This window comes from Apodemus sylvaticus, chromosome 3, assembly GCF_947179515.1.
Source record: "Apodemus sylvaticus chromosome 3, mApoSyl1.1, whole genome shotgun sequence".
NCBI classification, from domain to species: Eukaryota; Metazoa; Chordata; class Mammalia; order Rodentia; family Muridae; genus Apodemus; species Apodemus sylvaticus.
The window spans coordinates 60,397,052-60,418,711 of record NC_067474.1 but is presented as its reverse complement, the minus strand read 5'-3'; the positions used below and the strand labels follow the sequence as shown (position 1 = coordinate 60,418,711).

At 45.3% G+C, this 21,660-nt stretch overlaps 1 long non-coding RNA gene across 1 annotated transcript; it reads left to right on the top strand.

The window, feature by feature from the left end:
* The first annotated feature begins 5,755 nt into the window (after positions 1–5,755).
* Positions 5,756–19,790, top strand: LOC127679893 (uncharacterized). Its single transcript, XR_007976922.1, has 3 exons — positions 5,756–5,810; positions 17,648–17,838; positions 19,599–19,790. It is a non-coding gene; the product is annotated as an uncharacterized LOC127679893 (long non-coding RNA).
* The last annotated feature ends 1,870 nt before the right edge of the window (positions 19,791–21,660 follow it).

The window sequence follows — 21,660 nt, the reverse complement described above, 5'->3', positions numbered from 1 at the left end:
CACAGGGTGTGGTCCCAGACTGAGTGACAAGGCATGAGGGAGAAAGCTGGCTGAGGGTTTGGCAGTGTCCCCTCTCTGCCGCCCGCACCCACCAAGTCACATTGTACTGCCATGCTTCCTGCATGGTGCACTGTGAACGCTGAGCTAAAAGAACCCCTTGCTCCCTTGCTTTGCTTTCTCACAGCTATGAGAACAGTACCTAAAATTATTATTAGCGAACATTTCAGGAAGCTACTGGAGATCACTGACCACATACCGCTAATAATGGGGTAACAGCAGTGCCATTTCTTAAAAACGTTAAATGCTACAGTTTATTTCATTTTCATGATTATAGACAATATAGGGCAACATCAATAAGCAAAGTCAGTAAGTGCCTTTCCTTCATTTAACCAGATGCAGCCCTCTCTATGTAGATAGATTTAATTAGTTGATGTGAGTTGGAAGTTGACCACAGGGAATCTTTTAGTCTTCCCAATGTGATTCTTCCATGAAAATCTTCACTATGTGCCAGGAACCCCAAAATGGTGTCAGTCAATCCCTTGAAGTTTGTTACTCCAACAACTCTCTTTTAAGGCTGTCTTCCTTTTTTGCAGACCCAGCCACCAGCCGTCGAAAGTGTTAGATAAAGATAGAACCAGCTCCCAAACATTGATTGGAACCCTTCTGCCCGAATCCCTTTTCAAAGCATTGACTCTTTGAGAGGAACAAAGGCAGCAGAGAAAGGAAGGGACGCTTAGAAGGACATAAAAAGGAAAGGGAACCCTGTGGTAGTTAAATGAGAATTGTCCCCACAGATTCATCTATTTGAATGCTTGGTCTCTAGGTGGAACTGTTTTGGGAAGGATTAGGTGGTGTGGCCTCTTTGGAGAAAGCGTGTCACTTGGGATGGGCTTTGAGGTTTTAGAAGTCCACACCAAGCCTAGTCTCACACACACTCTCTGCCTCTAACTTTCAAGTAAGACACAAGCTCTCAACCACTGCTCCAGTGTTATGCCTGCCCACCTGCCCACTTCCATGCCCCCTGCCATGGTCTACCCCTTTGGAATTGTCAGCAAGCCCTTAATTAAATACTTTCCTAAGTTGCCTTGGTTTTTTTGGTGTCTCTTCATAGCAATAGAACAATAACTAAGACAGAAGTTGGTACCAGGAGCTGGGATATAGCTATGACAGGCCTGACCATGCTGTTTGTTGGAGAAATATGGAACATATTGGGACTTTGAACTAGAAAATTGGTTGAATATTGCAAGCATGTTTACCCAGCCATCCAAGTAGGAGCTTGGGAAACAGTAGTGCTAAGAGTCATGTGGACTGCAGAGGCCCGGTTCAAAGGGTTTCAGAGGGAACAATATCAGCAGCTAGGCTAGAAACCATTCTTGTAATGTTTTGGCAAATAATGAGATTGTTCTCTGCTCTTGTCCTAAAGCTCTTCCCTAGGCTAAATTGAAGAATTTGAGACTAATTATCATTCATTGGCAGAGGAGATTTCAAGGCAGCCTAGACTTGACTGTGTCTTGCGGTTATCTGTGATCACTCGTATGCAGATCTACAATGATAAAGAGCGAGCAGAGAAAAATGAAATACAAAATTTTCAGTTTGAGGAGAACAGAAGCACCAAGGAAAGTAATGTCAAACTCAAGGCTTGGGCTCAAAGAGATATGAAGTTTAAAGAAAGACCTGATAAGAAATGATAAAAGGGGGCGGTAGCCTCATGGCAGGACCACACTTACCCAGCAAGGCTTCCAACTTAGGAAAAGAAATTGTCCAAGGATGTTCCTCCTAAAGTAAATGGAGGCTTATTCAACAAAGGAGAGCATCAAGCTCGATTATGAAAATGGAACTCAAGGAGGGGTCTGGGTTCCAGACCAAGCTGGCAGAACTCAGCTTCTTTAGCTGTGGTTCTGGCTTTTTTTTGGGGGGGGGGGTTGTTTTTGTTTTTGTTTTTGTTTTTGTTTTTTTCTTTTTGGGTTTTTTGTTTTTTTGTTTTTTTGTTTTTTTGGTTCTGGCTTAAGAGTCTAAAAAGATACAGGACTAAGACATGGTCAAATCTTCCTCTGTGGCTAAGAAAAGCTGCTGGTGTGGAGCATGTGGCAGAGGAGTCCATGCACAGAGGCTCGGAGAGACCTTTCCATGAAGTTGTGAAGGTGGAGCCTGCATTGTATTGGATAACCCAAAATGTCAAAGCCCTGGGCTGTTTGCTAGGGCGAGGTGCTTACAGGAAGGAGAACCATCCGGAGAGAAAGAAGTGTGTTTCAGTCAACAGAGCTAGAAGGAGTGAAAGATCTAAAGAGCCATTTAAACCCTTTGATGTCAGCCATAAAATTCCAGGATTTGGAGTTTGTCCTACCAGGTTTGGTCTTTCTTTGGTCCAGTATTTTCTCACTGGGCTACTAACCGCCTTTTTGAAGTGACCATGTATATATTTTGTGCCGAGTATGTGGTTTTCTTGTTCATTTTGATTTTTCAGAAGGTGACGGTTAACAGATTGCCTAGAGTTCTACTCTACGCTTGCTAGCCTTATTTCTTTTTCTTTTCTTTCTTTTTTTGTTTTTTGATTTTTGATTTCTTGTTTGTTTGGTTGGTTGCTGTTTTCTGTGTTTAGACTTTAAGCGGTCTTGAGGCTGTAAAAGAATATAGGGACTTATGAAATTGGACTAAATTAACTCTGTGCTATGATATAGTTACAAACCTATGGGGGTCAGGGAGTAGAATGTGGTGGTTGGAATGAGAACGCCTCCCACAGGCTCATATGTTTGAGTTACCGCTCCCTAGTTGGTGGAAATGTTTTGGGAAGGATTAAGAGGTGTGGCTTGTTGACGGAGGAATATTACTGGGGATAGATGAGCTGTGAGGTTTCCAAAGCCCATCCTAGACCCAATCTTCAGTTTCTGTCTCCAACTTCAGATAAAACGTAAGCACACAGGTACTGCTCCAGTGCCACACCAGCCTGCCAGCCAGCAAACCCTGCTTTACCATGCTGGCCATGGGCTCACCCCCTGAAACTGTAAGCAAGCCTACAACTAAATACCTGCTTGCTTGAGTAATTTCTTTCTTTCTTTCTTTCTTTCTTTCTTTCTTTCTTTCTTTCTTTCTTTCCTTCTATTCTTTTTCTTTTCTTTCTTTTTTTTTTTGGTTTTTGGATTTTTGATTTTTTGTTTGTTCGTTTGTTGTCTGTTTAGCTCTCCCTGGCTGTCTTAGAACTAACTCACTCTGTAGGCCAAGTTGGTCTTGAACTTAGAGATTGGCTTGCTTTTGCTTCCCAAGTGCTGGTATTAAAGGCATGCGCCACAGCCACCTGGCTAAATGCTTTATTTTACAGGTTTCCTTGGTCATTGTATCTTGTAACAGCTATAGAAAAGTAACTAAAACAAAACTCTTGAATCCAGTTGACCGCTGCTTCCAGCAAAGAAGCCTGAATCCTGGCACAGTTACAGCTGCTCATGGCCTTTCTCCCTCCCCAGCTGCGAACCTGCAGTTTTCTAGGACTTTCACCAAAAACCTCATGACAGAGAGAGAGAGAGGACATGTCTTAAACCCTTCAGGCAACCCTATGAGTTTTACTTTATGAGCGTTAGATTTGAACTGAGGGCTAACAGATCACATTTGCCTGCAATCTTAGAGACACTAGCAGGATCCTACATGGAGGAAGTCTGTGAGAGGCTCCCAGCCACCACACCCGCTTATGGAAGGAAACGCTAAAATCTAGAGGTGAGGCAGCTGTCTGTCAGCCAGCCCACTCTGGGTTCCCTGATGCTGCAAGGGAAAGGAGACAGCCTGTCTGAATTTGTAGGGCAAACTCCCTATACCGTACCAGGACTGGAGGAGAAGGCAGGCACATTGGGATTCACAGTCCTCACCTATCAAAGGGCAGAGACAAGTCCCGCCCACCCCAGGAAGGCACCGAGATGTCAATCCTTCACTTTTCTCACTCTCTCCATACTCCTTCCCCACTTCCCCACAGATCAAGGATCCCTCCCCCACACTCCCTCACCCTCTCCTAACCTCTTAAAGTGTGCTTTCCAGTGAGAAAGTTCCCTCTTCGTTCATACCCTGCCGTGTTCTGTTACTAAAACTAACCTGTGGGTGGAGGTGGAGAGGAGCCAGCCTTGTCTGTGTCCTCCCACAGAGTTTGATTCTGCCCAAGGTGATTCTGGAGCCATCCTCTTATCTCTCCATTAGAAAATTAAGGACGGGGATGGTTTGGGGCGGGGGCGGCGTATCAGAATGGCCTGTGTGGCTAAGGCTAAGACTTTTGTGACTCTCCTTTGGTGAGCCTATACCCATGACTGAAAATATGTCTGATTCTTTCCCTGGGAGCTATCTTGCTCATAAATCCTGTGCTTCAGACACATGCCAAAAATATCCTTTGATAAATTATTAACCCATCCTCATGCTGCCAAGAATACTTTTACTTTTTTCCTTGAAAGTCTTTCTTTCCATTTTTAATAAAATCACAGCTTTGGCCTGCATAGTAGTGTATGCCTTCATTACCAGAATTTGGGAGACAGAGAGAAGTGGCTTTCTGTGAGTTTCGGGACAGCTTGGTCTACACAGCAAATTCCAGGCTAGCCAGGGCTACATAGTGAGACACTGTCTCAAAGAAACAAAACAAAACAAAACAAAAAAACTCTGCTTCATCTGGATTCATCGTCTGGAAACTTTTTCGGCATTGAAGACAATGATTTGGGTTTGACATGAGTCCAGGTCCCTAAGAGATTAAGGGACCTCCCGTCTGCAGAGGGTGACAAGTGTGTTTCTGTCTTCTTGTCTCTCACAGTCCTACCTGACAGTTCCTGTGACCTGTGGTCCCTATACACAGAGGCCTGTCAGAAAATGTCTGTCACAAAAACTGGGAGGCCAGGTTACCCCTACCATTCTGACTAATATATTTATATAACATGTGATTACAAATAGTGGAACAAATACCATTATTTATGGGCAAGGTATAGTCAATGCTGATTCTAGACCAAGGGTCACAAACACAACCCCAGTAAACTGTCCCGGTTTTGCACACTGAGTTTCTGTAGGATACAGAGCAAGAGAGAAAGCCTTTCCAAGCAGCCCTGGTGGCTCCTCTCCATTACATAAAACCAACAGCAGAAACAGGGTCCTCCCCACCCAAGCTCATCTAGCCCCGGGGCTCTCTGTCCTCACAGGCTCAGCTGATGTGCTTTTCTGAGGTAAGGTGACTTAAGCTTTTCTGTGTGAAGGCCCATGCCGAAGATCTGCCTTTCATCGGGGGTCTCCTTATTGCTTTCTGGACACACCACTGGTAGCATTTGAAGAGGTTGGTGAGGGGATCCACACAGCCACACACTTTGAGGGACGTGGTAAGACAGGCTAGTCATACTTGTATTTCCTCAAGACTGCTCATAGAGACAGCCTGCGATGTTCTTAAAGGAAGCCTTTGGCGTCTTTCTTCCTGCCGGAAAAGGCTGGGGAACTAGAGCTCAAGCAACTGCCGAAAATCCTGAGGTAAATCATCCATGAGGACGGTGACCCGGTTCCAGCTGTCTTCCCCAGGCCTCCATTAAGTGGTAGAGAAGTGAGTGTCCAGTTCCTTTAAGTGGCTGTGAATCTCTATTGTCTGTCCCGGGCAGATACATCAGGTTGTTGCTGAAACAACTGTAATGGAATCCTCCCCCTTCCCCCAAATCTGGCTCTGACAGTGCCGTGGCTTAGAAAGAAAGCTTCAGATTCTTGACCACTTCCTCTTTTGAGCCAGCAGACTCCTCGCTGCCTCAGTCAACAGCACGTGGTGGACACTAAGCTCTGCTTATTCCAACACTGGTCATAAAAGGCAAGGAAGCCAGGTAAGCCATCCAACTGCACAGCTACTGGTGTTCTGGAGAGGCTGAGCCAGGCCTCCATGCCCCAGAAGGAGACCCCAGGCGTTCAGGCTCCAGGCAGGCATGGGAAGAAGCTGATATGGGCATGGTTCCTCCCTTCTCTTAGCTCAGAAGTCACACCAGACTCCAAATCATCTCAGCTCTAGCCAGGAGTCACCAGAGTCCTGGGCCAGAGGTCCATCTCAAGGAGTTCCAACCGACCAATCAAGTCCTGGCTCGCAGGCCAGCAGGTCCCAAGCAGGGGAGGACTGGTGGAGAAACAAGAAACTGAACTGATTTCAGTGAAGCCAATGCTAAAGCCCTCTTTGTGGGCGTGTGTGTGTGTGTGTGTGTGTGTGTGTGTGTGTGTGTCTAACACTGTGCTTCTTTCTCAGTCATTCTCCACCTTAGTTTTTGAGACAGGATCTCTCATTGAATCTAAAGATTACCTAATTAGCTAGCCTGAGTTTGGCCTATAAGCCCCACAACCCCCAGGGCTGGGGTTTAGACTTGTACCACTATTGTCTGGTATTAATTTTTTTTATCACTTTTGTTATGGGGAGCCCATCAGAGATAGCCACCCAAACATATTCCACACTGGTTTTATGGACAGCAATCAAAACATTGGCTTATCCTATTCTGGGGGCATAATTGGTCCTAAGGACAAGTAGTTTAGTTGGCCATGTAGCTGAGGATACAGATACCCACTGTTAGCCCAATCAGATTAAGAACCAATGGTGATCAGCCATGGAGGCCAGGCTAACTGAGACTGATACAGAGAGTGAGACCTGATCAGTATCCTTTCTTTCCTTTCTTTTAGCTTTTCTATGACCATGGCAATGTTTTCCCTACTTAGCACTGATTGGTTGGCATAGAAACAGCAAGTTTCTCTGAATGCCATGAAAAGTCTTCCCTGCTTCTCAAAGAGGGGTCTAGCCTCCTTCAGTTCTGTGGGACTACCTCTGCAAGGATGTCAGTTTGGATCTCCAGCCTAGAAATGGAATGTCCCAAATAGCTCAGGCCTATGTCTATCTGAGAACTGAGTTATTTAAAGTTTTGGTTCCCAACCATCAAGGCTGAAGTGCCTATGACAGTTGCGCTAGCTACTAGGATTGGGAACAGAATAAGGCCCCCGTTTGACCTTCACTGAGTCAAGGACAACTCTCTTCTCCATTATGGGTATGTATGTATGTATCTATCTATCTCTATCTCTATCTCTATCTCTATCTCTATCTCTATCTCTATCTCTATCTCTATCTCTATCTCTATCTCTATCTCTATCCCCTATCTCTATCTCTATCTCTATCTCTATCTATATCTCTATCTATATCTCTATCTATATATGCACACACACACACACACACACACACACACACACACTCATACACCTGGGAGATAATATAGACCAGTATACATAGAGTGGGGTATGAGCTTCTAGTGAGTTGGAGGGTGCACATTAATTCAAGCAAGCCAGGTAATTTGAAGTTACAAGATCAGGTACCTTTACCTTGGCAGAACGACCCACCATTGGCAGGGAATTCATAAAATTGTGATCCCTCTAAGCCTTTTTCTAGACAGTCTTCTCCACAACCTGATTTACTGACCCTCATCTCTCCCACATTATTCTATCCTTGGGGGGGACACAGAGCAGAGAGCAGAGGTCTATCAAAAGATAGAGTTTCCTGCCCCCTGGTTTTACTAAATTCCCATGACCAGGGTTGAGGCTGCTGAGGTTTATGTGTCTTGGGTTAGTAAACTCTGGACATTCTTATCTCAAAGGGGTCTGAAGTCCAAGTGACAGTCTATCTGTTCTCAGCTGCCTTTTTCCTCCCAAGGGATATCACCAGCTACTTTGACAGCAGTTGTGGTGGTGAGGAGAACTGGGTACAGTCCCTTCCAGACAGGTTCCAGAGTCCAGCAGGGATCCTTTTTATCTAAATCAAGTCTCCTGACTGGAACTGGTGGGCGGGTCCAGAGATGGAAGAAGGCAGGATTTACTTCTCAGGTTGGCCAATGGTCTGGAGAGCTTCCGTCAAAGCCTGCAAGGACCTGAGAAGACAGTGATTAGACCAGTGATTCTGAACCTGGGGGTCCTGACCGCTTTGGATGTTGAACAACATTTCATAGGAGATCCCTAAGACTATCAGAAAACACAGATATTTACATTGCAGTTCATAACACTAGCAAAATTACAGTTATGAAGTAGCAACAAAATAATTTTATGGTTGGGATCACCACAACATGAGGAACTGTATTAAAGGGGCATAGCATTGGGAAGGTTGACAACTGCTAGATTAAACAATTCTGCCTGGAGAATATCTTAGAGTTTGGGAAGGGAGGTAGCCTCCCAAACACAACTTTAAAATGAGTAAGCCCTTGCAGAAAGGAATACACTGGCCCCTGAGCAGGGCTGTGGGGAGGGGTAAGGTACCTAATTTTTTTTTCCCACTAGTTCCCAGAACCTATTTGGTCACAGTCTCCTTAAGAGTTCTTCTATTCATCTAACCAGGTGCTCTGTGGTCTACATACACAATGCCATTTTCAATGAACATTTAACACCTTTGTCAGATTTTGGGATACTTTATTCAGGAAGGCCAGGCCATTGTTGGACTCCAAAGCTAGGTGTGGTCCATACCTAGGAATTATTTCCTGAAGAAGTTTCTTAGTAACCTTTGGAGCGGTCTCTGTTTGGGTGGGTTAGGCCTCCACCTACCCTGAAAAGTCTACAATATCTTTGCTGGTCTACAAACACCAGCGAACACTTAAAACAAAAAACAGTAGCCGTGATTTCATAAAACCCAGTCACATGTTCCCCAGGCCTACTTCCTTGCGCTCAGACTCACGGAAGTGGGATCTTGCTTTTCCTTTGGCGTTTACCTGAGCCCAGAAGGCACATCATCTGAATGTGGTCTCTTTAATCAAACTTTCCAGAGTCAGAACATAACACCTGGGTCTAAGGAGCTCAGCAGTGTTGTGGCCCCTAGGGAAGTGGCTTGCTGGAGATCTGAAACCAGTCGCCTCTCGGACTCACAAGAAGGATGGATCTGCCATCTGGCAATATCTACCATCCTTGTTCATTCATGTGTTGCACAGTCAGTCTCACCCCAGGGTTTGTTCCAGGTGGTCTTGTAAGCTGGACTTTGACTGGTTGACCAAGATTTGAAAAGGTCCCGTTGGTTCCAGAGCCACTTTCTGGGCAGTCAAGTCAGCCATTCTGTTGCTCCCTGCTTCTGGGTAATCTCCTTTGCAATGGACAATGGCCGCTCTCTTGGGTAACCAGATAGCCTCCAATAGGGCTAAGATTTCTTCTCTCTTTTTGATTTATTTTCCTGATGAAGTTAGCAGTCCTCGTTCACTGTACAGAGCTCCACGGACATGGTACAAGCATATCAGCTATCAGAGTTTATGGTGGTTATCTTCTCTTCCCCCAGCAGAAGGCTGAGTCAAAGCTGAAAGCTCAGCTCATTGAGTTGAGGTTCCCCCACGCAAAGACTGTTCCCAGATCTTATCTGGAGTCACTACCACTGCCCCAATACCCACTCCCATCTTGGATAAAACTGTTCCCATCTGTGAACAACACCTCGGGCTGATGCTGCCAATGGAATGTCAGTCAGATCAGGCCTGACAGACTGGATCGGGTCAGTCACATCAAGACAGTCATGCGGGGGACACACAGGGTTGTCTGGCAGGGTTGACATCTTGTGAACTGACATCTAGTTGTAACAGAAACAGTGTATTGGGTCATCTGGACATTAGACACCCCTCTCTTGGGTATCCCTCTCAAGAGAGCCTCAACAGAGTGTCTGGCTGTCAGAAACAGTTCCTCATCTAAAGCTAACTTGACATCATCTTCTACTACCAGGGCAGTGGCAGCTATGACCCTTACACATGCCAGCCATCTGGATGCTACCAGGTCAAGTCTCTTAGACAGATAAGCCATCTGTCTTTCCCGGGGTCCTGGAGCTTGCAGTGAGGAACCCCCCCCCCCCCCCAGGCAATGCCTCTGGTTTTATCCACTTACAAGGGGAATGGTTTAATAATGTATGGGAAGCTCAGAACTGGGGCAGATACCAGGGCCTTTTCCAAGGCTTTGAAGGCCCTCTGCTGAGTCTCAGTCCATTCCAAAGGCTGTATACCCCCAGTGCTGGCAGAGAGGGGCTTGGCTCTCTCAGCAAATCACATTAGCCATAGCCAGCAATATCCAACCACCCTCAGGAATTCCCACACTTGTTTTTTTCCGATGTGAAAACAGGGATTTGCAGGATGGCTGAAATGTGGTCTTGAGAAAGACCTTTCTCTAAGTTGTCACCTAGGCATGTGACCCGAGGGACACAAAGCGGGGCCTTTGCGGATGATACTCTGTACTCCAGGGCTTGGAGGGCCTCTGGAAGGCCTTCTGTTACCTGTTCATTGGTCAGAGCTATGAGCAGGGCACTTAGTGGTTAATTTTGTCTAAACTCCAACAACTCTGTTCTCAGGACCCCATCAGATGGTGCTGGCGAGTCCCTGAACCCCTTCTCCTGGTCTATTTCCCCCATTCCCTCTCTTGTCTGTTTCACCAAGGGCAGCAATGTCTGAACAAGAGAATTTCTTTCCCCGTCTGTCTGCAGTTCAATCTTTTTCTGTTGTAAACTTTCTGAGCAATTTCCAGAAGCTGAGACCCTACTCATGCCTTCAGATCTGTCTGATTTCTGGAGCTTTCTTGTCATGGCTGACTGTTTGACAAAGGTAATATTAGTGGCTCACTGTTTGGGGTCGTGGGACATCTGGGTTTACGGGAGTAAACATCTGATAAGTCTTACCAAGCCTTTTCAGAATGCTGGTGGGGAATCCATTAGGTCCTTAAGTAATCTGACCTACCTCGGATGAACTGGTAGGTTTTCTGTCACTTTTAATCCTCCCAATAGTTGATGGAAAGGTGCCCAGTAACCTCTTACCTTAAAGTAGTTTACAACAGGCTGATAAGGGGCTATGGCTTCTCTAAAGAAAAGAAAGGATTTTTGAGTCTTCCTATTTTACAAGTTAGTGGTAGAGAAGGGGACATGAACTAAAAACCATGAACAAGGAAGGAATTAATTTCACACACACACACACACACACACACACACCAGCTCTATGATATCAAAGGAACTACTTCCTCCTTCCCTGGGACCAACCTCAAGTAGGCAAGGAGAAGAAAGAATACAGGTATTTCCTCCTCCCTGCTGCAGCATTGGAAGAACAGGTAGAAGTTTCAAGTTTATGTGAGCGTCCTAGTCAGGTCAAAAGGATTTGGGTCCTCAAAAAAGAGACCACAGGTCTTAAGCCTGGGTGGGAATTGGGTGGATCCATCGTGTCAATAGTCTGACAGCCAAAGGGAGGGACTAGAATTATCTAATTGCCTTCCTACAACCACTTTCCTGAGTGAGTCATCGCCCCAGCTCCAGAAAGCCCTCTTAGAGGTAGAGAGTGCAGCCCCACGCTCTGATAGCAAGAGGAACTGGGCTGGGCAGGCAGTTTGGTCAGAGTGGGGAGGTGGTAGGGGGTGAGGAGTGGGAGTGGGAGAGTGTCCTGTTGACCATTAGGTTCTAAAGCTCTTGCTGATGCCTGAGAAATATTTCCATTTGGGGGCAGTTCTGCTTCTCATCCAAGACAGTCGCCTGCAGGAATCTCTGCCCCAGGAACCTGAGAGAAGCCAGAGAGAAGAAATAGAAACAGTGGGGAAAGATGCCTCTTTCATATTCCCAGACCCAGAACCTAAAAGCCTGAGGAGACAGTGGGTGTGAGTTTGCTATACAATAGCGAATCGGAACAAATGAGATTTTTCTTTTTTGGTTTTTTTTCAAGACAGGGTTTCTCTGTGTAGCCCTGGCTGTCCTGGAACTCACTCTGGCCTCAAACTCAGAAATCCACCTGCCTCTGCCTCCCAAGTGCTGGGATTATAGCACCACCACCCCTTGAACTTCTAATCCTCCAGCCTCAGCTTCCTGAGTGCTTGGACTGCAGCTGTAAGCCACCACACCCATCTTAATGATAATGCTTTGAATAAGTGGCTTTTTTTAAACATATATTTTTATTTTCTATATTCTTTGTTTACATTTCAAAAGCTTTCCCCTTTCCCAGTTCCTCCCTCCCCATATGTCCCATAAGTCCTCTTCTCTCCATCCATTCTCCTATCTTTCCCCCTCCCTTTTCTCTGTCCTGGTACTCCCCTACAATGCTGGATCAAGCCTTTCCAGGATTAGGGCCCTCTTCTTCCTTCTTCATGGGACTCATTTGATATACTAATTGTATCTTCAGGATTCAGAACTTCAGGGCTAATTAATATCCACTTATCAATGATTGCATTCCATGTGTATTCTTTTGTGATTGTGTTACCTCGCTTAGGATGATATTTTCCAGTTCCAACCATTTGCCTAAAAAATTTATGAATTCATTGTTTTTAATTGCTGAATACTCCATTGTGTAAATATACCACATTTTCTGTATCCATTCCTCCATTGAGGGCTATCTGGGTTCTTTCCAGCTTCTGGCTATTATAAATAAGGCTGCTATGAACATAGTGGAGCATGTGTCCTTATTGCATGCTGGGAAATCCTCTGGGTGTATGCCTAGGAGAGGTATAGCAGGGTCCTCTGGAAGTGTCATGTCCAGTTTTCTTAAGAACCGCCAGACTGATTTCCATAGTGGTTGTACCATCTTACAATCCTACTAGCAGTGAAGGAGTGTTCCTCTTTCTCCACATCCTCGCCAACACCTGCTGTCTCCTGAGTTTTTAACCTTAGCCATTCTGACTGGTGTGAGGTGAAATCTCAGGGTTGTTTTGATTTGCATTTCCCTAATGACTAATGATGTTGAGCATTTCTTAAGGTGCTTCTCGGCCATCCAAATTTCTTCAGGTGAAAATTCTTTGTTTAGATCTGTACTGCATTTTTTAATAGGGTTATTTGGTTCCCTGGGGTCTAACTTCTTGAGTTCTTTGTATATATTAGATATTAGTCCTCTATCGGATGTAGGGTTGGTGAAGATCTTTTCCCAATTTGTTGGTTGTTTTGTCCTTTTGACAGTGTCCTTTGCCTTACAGAAACTTTGTAATTTTATGAGGTCCCATTTGTCAATTCTTGATCTTAGAGCATAAGCTATTGGTGTTCTGTTCAGGAACTTTTCCCCTGTGCCCATGTCCTCAAGGGTTTTCCCCAGTTTCTTTTCTATTAGTTTCAGTGTGTCTGGTTTTATGTGGAGGTCCTTTATCCACTTGGAGTTGAGCTTAGTACAAGGAGATAAGAATGGATCAATTCACATTCTTCTGCATGCTGACCTCCAGTTGAACCAGCACCATTTGTTGAAAAGGCTATCTTTTTTACACTGGATGTTTTCTGCTCCTTTGCCAAAGATCAAGTGACCATAGGTGTGGGGGTTCATTTCTGGGTCTTCAATTCTATTCCATTGGTGCACTTACCTGTCCCTGTGCCAATACCATGCAGTTTTTAACACTATTGCTCTGTAGTATTGTTTGAGGTCTGGGATACTAATTCCCCCAGAAGTTCTTTTACTGTTGAGAATAGTTTTAGCTATCCTGGGTTTTTTGTTATTCCAGATGAATTTGAGAATTGCTTTTTTTAACTCTGTGAAGAACTGAGTTGGGATTTTGATGGGGATTGCATGGCTCTTAAGTGGGAGGCAAATACACATCTCTCAAAGGGACAGAGGAAGGATTCGGGAAGCCTTTTGCGGTAGAGAGTCTTGCTGAGAACTGGGTCCATGCGGCTTCTGTACTGAACTCTAGGCAGATACTTACTGAGGTGCTCCTGGGTTTATCCCAGGGGTTGCCGGTTGGACACTCTGCTAATGTTGCCTTGAGTTGTTTAACTTTGGAGGAAACAGGGAGACAAAGCGCTGAGTGTTCCCAGAACACAGTGATGCTCAGCCAGGAAGAAGACGCTGGGGGGTGGGAGGGGCGAGGCCTGGGGAAGACGGAGGGAACTGGGTGGGGGAGGGTCGTGACTATAACTACTTGTAGCCCCAGTACTTCGAAGACTGGGTGAAGTGGGACGGACGGACATGAGTTTGGGGCGAGCTTGGGCGGTGCCAATCCAACTCCTCCCCTCTATCCTGGGGAGGGGACTTTAAAAAAACACTCGGGAAAGCCTGTGAAGAACCAGTCTGAAATAGAATTGGGGGAGGGGGGATTTCTATAACCCCCTTTGCTCTCAAATACCTGCTGGGCATTTCTATGCTCATCCTGCCTGTTTTAGCTTCTGAATGAGTAACAGAGACTGTATTTTCAATAAACTGTGTGCACTAAGGTGGGCAGGTTTTGAGCCAGTCTAACCCTCTAATGCTGCCTGTCTCCCGGCCACGGCCACGTGGTCCTCCTGCACCTGCATCTGAATCTTGCCCTGGCCTGTCCCCATTGCTGCTCTTCCTGGTCCTGCCTCACCTGGGACCCTTTCACTGTGATTGGCTGTCCCGCCTTCCCTCTTTCCTCTGCCCATTTATGACTGATTCTGCTCTTTATTAACCAACCAGAGGTGATGGAAAACAATTTTTATGTAACATTGGTTTTTTTGTTTGGTTTTGGGTTTTGTTTGTTTTTCTGAGACAGGGTTTCTCTGTGTAGCCCTGGCTGTCCTGGAACTCACTCTGTAGACCAGGCTGGCCTCGAACTCAGAAATCTGCCTGCCTCTGCCTCCCATGTGCTGGGATTACAGGCATGCGCCACCACCGCCTGGCTCTATGTAACATTGAGACTAGAGATGTTTGACCATGCCAACGTAAATCCAGAATGCAACCAGATGTCTGGGCATAGAAATCAGCACCTAATACACCGTGCACAAAACCATCCCTCAGTACCAGGCTGCCTCCATCTTAGACTTGAAAGCCAGATTAAAGGAAAGACAAACTAGGCTCATTCCTGTTTCGATTAAACCCCTGCTTCTCAAGGATTGGGTATGCCCCACCTGTAGCCTTAACTACGGATGGTTCCATACTGCATGTTCAAGAAAATAGTAACCACAGTGGTGGCACATGTCTTTAATCCCAGCACTTGGTTGGCAGAGGTAGGTGGATTTCTGAGTTCGAGGCCAGCCTGGTCTATAGAGTGAGTTCCAGGACAGCCAGGGTTATGCAGAGAAATTCTGTCTTGAAAAGCAAAAAGCAAGCAAACAAACAACAACAACAAAGGCAACCATATCATTGTTTCAAAAAGACATTATAACCACCTTGCAACCCTACTTTTGACTACCATGACTACCCTGTCAGGCCCACCTTGCCACCGTGTCTTTGTTTCAGGAGGGACTAATTTGTTATGCTTATGTTCTGTTCCTAAAGCCCAGACTACATTGCCCAACACATCCCCCATGTGGAGACGCCCTACCCCTGATCTATAAGAGCCTTGTCTTTCCTGGTGTCCAATGCAGACCCTCAAAACCCAGCTTACTGGGAGGCAGCCCGTGCACACAAATAAAAGCTTGTTTTGATTACTTGCTTGGTTTAATTCATTTGGCCATGATGGTTTGGGTCTTGGGTCTCCCCCCCCCATCTTTGGAGTTAACACCCGTCTAAAGCTATGTCAGAGGGAGAAGCTGACAGAGCCTAGGGTCATGATAGGGTTCCCACTCTCGCCAATTAAAGAAGTAAAAGGCAGGACAACTCTGGGTCACAAACGGTGGCATCAGAGAACTTTCCAACACTGAAAACAGCAGCACACAAAATCAGGTGGGGAAAGGCTTTCATGGCGCTGGAGTGGGGGTGGGGGTGAGGGTGGGTGGGAGCACACACGTAAGCTGCAGGCACCAGGACAAGTGCCTAGCATAAAATGGAGCTGCTTAAGTCATAGTATGTTCTACACTGCTGATGGAAGAGGTTCAGTGATTATAGAGAGTTGGGATGTTGCAGGTCCAGAGTCAAATTATTGTGAGCTATCTTAGCCTCCTAAATTTATTGCCCATTTCTGCATGTGACCGAAAACCTTTGTGAATATTAGACAAATTCTTTTGTACTATATAAAAAGATCCCCTGTTTTCACCAACCCAAGAGCTAAGAATGTCACACAGTATCGGAGGCTTACAGCTGAGGTCTTCCCGCTTCACTGTAAACTGCCTGCCTGATGTATGCACCAATGTATTGGAAAGTGTCTGGATTTAGAACTTTCTTTGTTCTATTACTATAAAAACTTTATGAAGAGCTATTGAGGAGACAGCCAACAGGTAAAGATGCTAGCCACCAAGCCCGATGACCTGAGTTTGATTCCTGGAATCTATATGCTGGAAGGAGAGATCTGACTCTAAGTTGTTCTCTGTCCTCCATATAGATGCCAACACACACACCTGTGCTATAAGTGTACATGTATGAGCACACACAAATATATGTACTCATAATAAATAAATATGATTAGAAAATTTAAAAAGGAAAACAACTTGACATTTTCACTTCATTGCAACATAGACTTGGGGAATCACTTAAATGTGTGGCCGCTCAGATTTGACTAGAATCCAGAATACTGTGTAGTGGTTTGAATGAGAATGCCCCTCATTGGCCCATAACTGCTTGGTTACCAGGGAGAGGCACCATTTGAAAGGATTAGAAGAGTTAGAAGGTAGACCTTGGTGGAGGAAGTGTGTACTTAGGGTTTGGCTCTGAGGTTTTCAAAAGACCAATCAGCCTGGTGTCCCTCTGCTGCCTGTGGACCCAGAAGTAGAGCTCACAGATGCTTCTCCAGCCCTGTGTCTGGCCTGCAAGCCGCCATGTTTCCTGCCATGAGGACAATGGACTGCCATGCTTCCGCCATGATGATGATGGACTGAGTCTCTGATCCTGTAACCCAGCCCCAATTAAATGCCTTCCCTTGTAAGAGTTGCCTTGGCCATGGTGTCTCTTCTCAGCAACAGAACATTAAGACAAACTGCTTCCTACTCCATTTGAGGTGACAGCTGTGCTTCTAGCATTGATAGGGCATTATATCTTGGCTCTCGTTTTTCATTTCTTTGTTTAAAACTTTTGTTTTTATTTTATGTGTTTGTGTGTGTCCCTAAGACTATGCCTACTCACCACAAGTGTTCAAGAGTCTGTGGGAGTCAGAAGCAGTGTTGGTTCTCCTAAGAATGGAGTTACAGACAGTTATGGGCCACCATGTGGGTGCTGGGAATTAAACCTGGGTCCTTTGGAAGAGCAGCCAGTGCTCGTAACTGATGAGCCATCTCTCTACTGCCTGCTTTACATTTCTTGAGACAGGGTCTCGAGTAGGCCAAGCTAGCCTAAAACTTGCTGTGCAGCAGAGGATGACCTTGAACTTTTGATCCTCCTGCCTCTGCATCTACTTCCAGAGAGCTAGCATCCTACTTAATGTTGCTTGTAATACATATTTAGGGCTGACAACCGGAATTAGAAAATCTATCCGGAAGCTTATTTCTAGAGAAAACGGACTCTTCCTCTCACAGAAGTTATTGATTGCCTATCAGTTCTTCACAGGGGTGGGTGGGTTTCTTATTTGCTTGTTTGGTTTTGTTTCTTTGAAAGTTTTTCAGGAGATTAAACCCAAAGCCTTGCGTGTGGTGGGCAAGCAGTCTGCCCACTGAGCCATATCCCCAGTCCAAGGCATGATTAACTTTATGGAAAGGTAATCCAGTGGATATTGGAAAGCTCTTTGGGTTTTCTGGGTTGGGTGGCCTCTATGAGAAAGCATAGGTCACAGGCAGACATGTGGGGGACAGCCATCAGTCATGGGAACCTGGAAGCCCAGGCTAACACTGGTGGGGCACAGGGAAGGCCCCACTCAGTGTGCCCCCTCACAAAGACAGGATGGGGGTCTTCCTCATCAAGGAATTAATGCACTATTTTCACAGGGAGCACAAGATGAAGAGTCCAGAAAGTACCAGTTGGGTCCAGTTTCACAAAGACATTCATTTCTGAGGCGTGGGCTGAGAAGATGGTCTCCAACAACTTGCAGGCTCTGGGCAGAAGCCTGAGGAGAATGTTCCCCAGGACTGAGGAGGGCACAAGGCTCAGAGTGAGCCCTGCAAAGGGCAGCTGACAGGTAAGCCCACCCCATGCCCAGGCCAGGGACCCAGGCTCTAGGTTGCAGGAAGTCAGCCGGGTGCTATAGGCAAGCCGAGGGCCCCACCTTTGGGCCAGCCTCCAGGTAGTTAAGATCTGTGGTTAGATTGGAAAACAGACAAGGATTATGATTCAGAAGAGCTGCCAAATTGGAATGCTTCCCCACAGAGGCTTAGGGTGGAAAAAAAAAAGAGGCTGGAGCCCAGGTAACAGACAGGAAGGCGGGCGGTTATTGGCTTTCAGTGTGGGCTGTAAACCGCTGGACTTGAGTTTTCTCACATTGATGCACTTTATCCTAATGGTGACTTTGCAAAGGCAAGGAAGCAGTTTCCTAGGGGTAAAGTGAGGGGAAAATGAAAGGAAGCGGGAGGGGAAGTATTGGGAAAAGAGAAAGACTAAGAGGGAAAGAGAAATTAAGTCGAAGAGGAGGCCGGTAAAAAGACTCAGCAGGTAATGCATTTTCTATCAATCCTGTGAATCCAAGGTCTGTCCCCAAGACCCGCACAGGTGGGAAAGAGAATCTAGTCCCATGAGCTGTCCTCTGACTTCTATAACATGCCTGGCACATAAGTACCCACCTACCCTTCCACAGAAAATAAGCAGATCAATACACTTCTTAAAGAAAAGAGCAGAAGGTCAGGTGTGGTGGTATACACCTTTAAATCCAGCACTTAGGAGACAGGGGCAGGCTGGTTTCTATGAAGTGGAGACCAGCCTGATCTACAGCCAGTTCTATGCCAGCCAGTGCTACACAGTGAGACTCTGTCTCCAATTAATTAATTAATTAATTAAATGGAATGTGTCAGGGGGAAGGGAAAAAGGAGAGAAATTTAACAATAAAATTACTGGGTGAAAGAATCCAGAAACGATTACAGAAATTATCTATAAATTTATTAGAATCTGTATATTTATAAGGCTTCCAAGACAATACAAAGTTGGCTGACAAATCAAGAAAAGGTGCTTGAGGTAACATTTACCCAGTATGTGAATCAACAGGGAACTACAACGAACAAACAGAAATAAAAATGGTCAGAGGATTCGAATAGCCAATTGCTCCCCCAAAGGATAGAAATAGTTAAAGAAAGACAGAAGATTAAACTCAATCTCAGTGTCCAACATGCACATAAATTAAACTTCCCAGGAACTAATTTTTTACCTATCAAATTGGCAGCGCTTTTAAAAGGTTGTTATAGTAACTCCATTGTTGGCGAGATTGTAAGTAGGCACGCCCTTGTGTGCCCAGGGAGGAGGGCAGACTGGTATAAGCCTTGGAAAGCGATTAGGCAACATTTATTTCAGTGTTAGCATTACTATCCCTTTGATTCTGTGAGTCTACAACTAGGAATTTAGCCATCAAAAGAAAGCTAAAAATCTCTCAAAAGAGGCATACCAGAAACTCAAGGCAGCGTTGTCCATAACAGCAAACGGGGACTGGAGAGACGGCTCAGGGTTTAAGAGCTTGCTGATCGTCCAGAGGACTTGAGTTTGGTTCCCAGCACCCACAACTACCAGTAACTCCAGCCTGTTGGGGAGCAGAGATTGAAAGCCTCCCAGAGAATTCCCCAGCATGCAATAAGGACACATGCTCCACTATGTTCATAGCAGCCTTATTTATAATAGCCAGAAGCTGGAAAGAACCCAGATGTCCCTCAATGGAGGAATGGATACAGAAAATGTGGTATATGTACACAATGGAGTACTATTTAGCAATTAAAAACAATGAATTCATGAATCTTTTAGGCAAATGGATGGAACTGGAAAATATCATCCTAAGCGAGGTAACACAATCACAAAAGAATACACATGGAATGCAATCATTGATAAGTGGATATTAATTAGCCCTGAAGCTCTGAATCCTGAAGATACAATTCGCATATCAAATGATTCCCATGAAGAAGGAAGAAGAGGGCCCTAATCCTGGAAAGACTTGATCCAGCATTGTAGGGAAGTACCAGGACAGAGAAAAGGGAGGGGGAAAGACAAGAGAATGGATGGAGAGAAGAGGGCTTATGGGACATATGGGGGGGGGGGGGGAACTGGGAAAGGGGAAAGCTTTTGGATTGTAAACAAAGAATATAGAAAATAAAAATATATATTAAAAAAAAAAAAGAAAGCCTCTGGTGGCTGCACCTGCCTTGCCTTGATGGTGTCCTCTAGTTTCCCAACTCCACCAGTGGAGTGGGAATGCTGACTAGGACTCCTGGTAGATCTGGCCGAGTCTCCCCAGTTCTAGGCTCTGTGCTGAAGCATCTCGCCTCTCCTCCTCTCAGCACCACACCGGCTGCTCTGGCCTTTCTCCTTCAGTCATTCCTTATTCTTTGAAGACATTTTCCCCAGAAGTTAAACAAATGAACAAAATTTCAAACATTGGAGTTTTTTAGAGGACTCAAATCAAAATGGTGAGAACAGTGGGGGAAAAAAGTGCTGAAAGACAGATCATAAAAAAATAAATAAATAGTAAGACAATAGCTACCCTGACTTAAGAGATGCTGGCCTTTGCCCTATGCATTTGAATATGTGTTTAATTACCTGTGTTGACATGCAGAACCTGGCCTCATAGAGCTGGTCTGGGCCCAAGAAGTTGTACTGCCTGCAGGCTCCCGGCTGGTCTGGTCTCTGCTCTGCTTGGTGGACCACGTGCTGAGCAGCAAGGCTTCCTGCTGTTGGGATGCTGAGTAGGGTGTGACCGAGCAACACCTGTGGGTTCCTAGACCCTGGACTCCTGCTAGGTTTTGACCAGCAGGGGACAAGCAGACAGAGGTGAGACCAGAGGTGTTTGTTCCGGGTGGGAGGAGTCTCCTGCTAAACTGTCTCGGGCTGCGGACCTTCTCCCTTCTCAGCGCCACAGCTGTATCTAGTGGCTCACTGCCGCTGTTGCTCTTTTTACAGAGTTCTGTGGCCTCCTTACTCCTTCTCCAGCAGGCATGGGGTGGCAGATACTCTGAGGGTTACTAGCTCTGGCATCCTGTACCACTTTTAAATGTGATCAAATGTTTTAAAAACATTTACTTAGTGTGTGTGTGTGTGTGTGTGTGTGTGCCCATTGAGGTGCTAAAAACCCTGGAACTGGAGTTGTAGGTGTTCATGAATGCATATCACGTGTGCATTTGGTCCTGAGAACCAAACCAGCATCCTTTGCAAGAGCAGTAAGTGCCCTGAACTGCTGAGCCACCTCCCTAGCCCCTTGTCCAGTCTTTAGTAAATGTTCCTCAGTATGTCAGTCAACTGTGCCATCTGTCCTCTATAAGGACACTGAGAGCAGCCATGAACATTGCTTACTGCAAGATTTTTGTGATGGTGATTTTGAAAAAGGGTCTCACTTCATATCCCAAGCTGGCCCTAGAAATCATGATTCCCCCGTCTCTACATCCTCCTCCTGAATGTTAGGATTACAGGTGTCCTCCACAACACCTGGACAATACAACACACACATATGTGTGTGTGTGTATGTGTATATATGCATATATAATGTATTATAATATAAAATTATATATCCAAAATACAATTGAATTATATATAATTATATTTTAATGTATTATATTATATGATATATAATTAATTATATCATGCATTTATATACAATATATACCTCTATAAAACTACATGCATAATTATATAGTATATATAATATAGAAATACATATTTAATATATATTAGCAGAATACTAGAAACAAGCCAGCTGTGCCTCATTAAAAAAGTGTCCAGGCACAGTGACCATTAAATGGCAGAGGCAGGCAGAGCTCTGAGTTCGAGGCCAACATGGTCTACAAAGCAAGTTCCAGGACAGTTGGAGCTACACAGA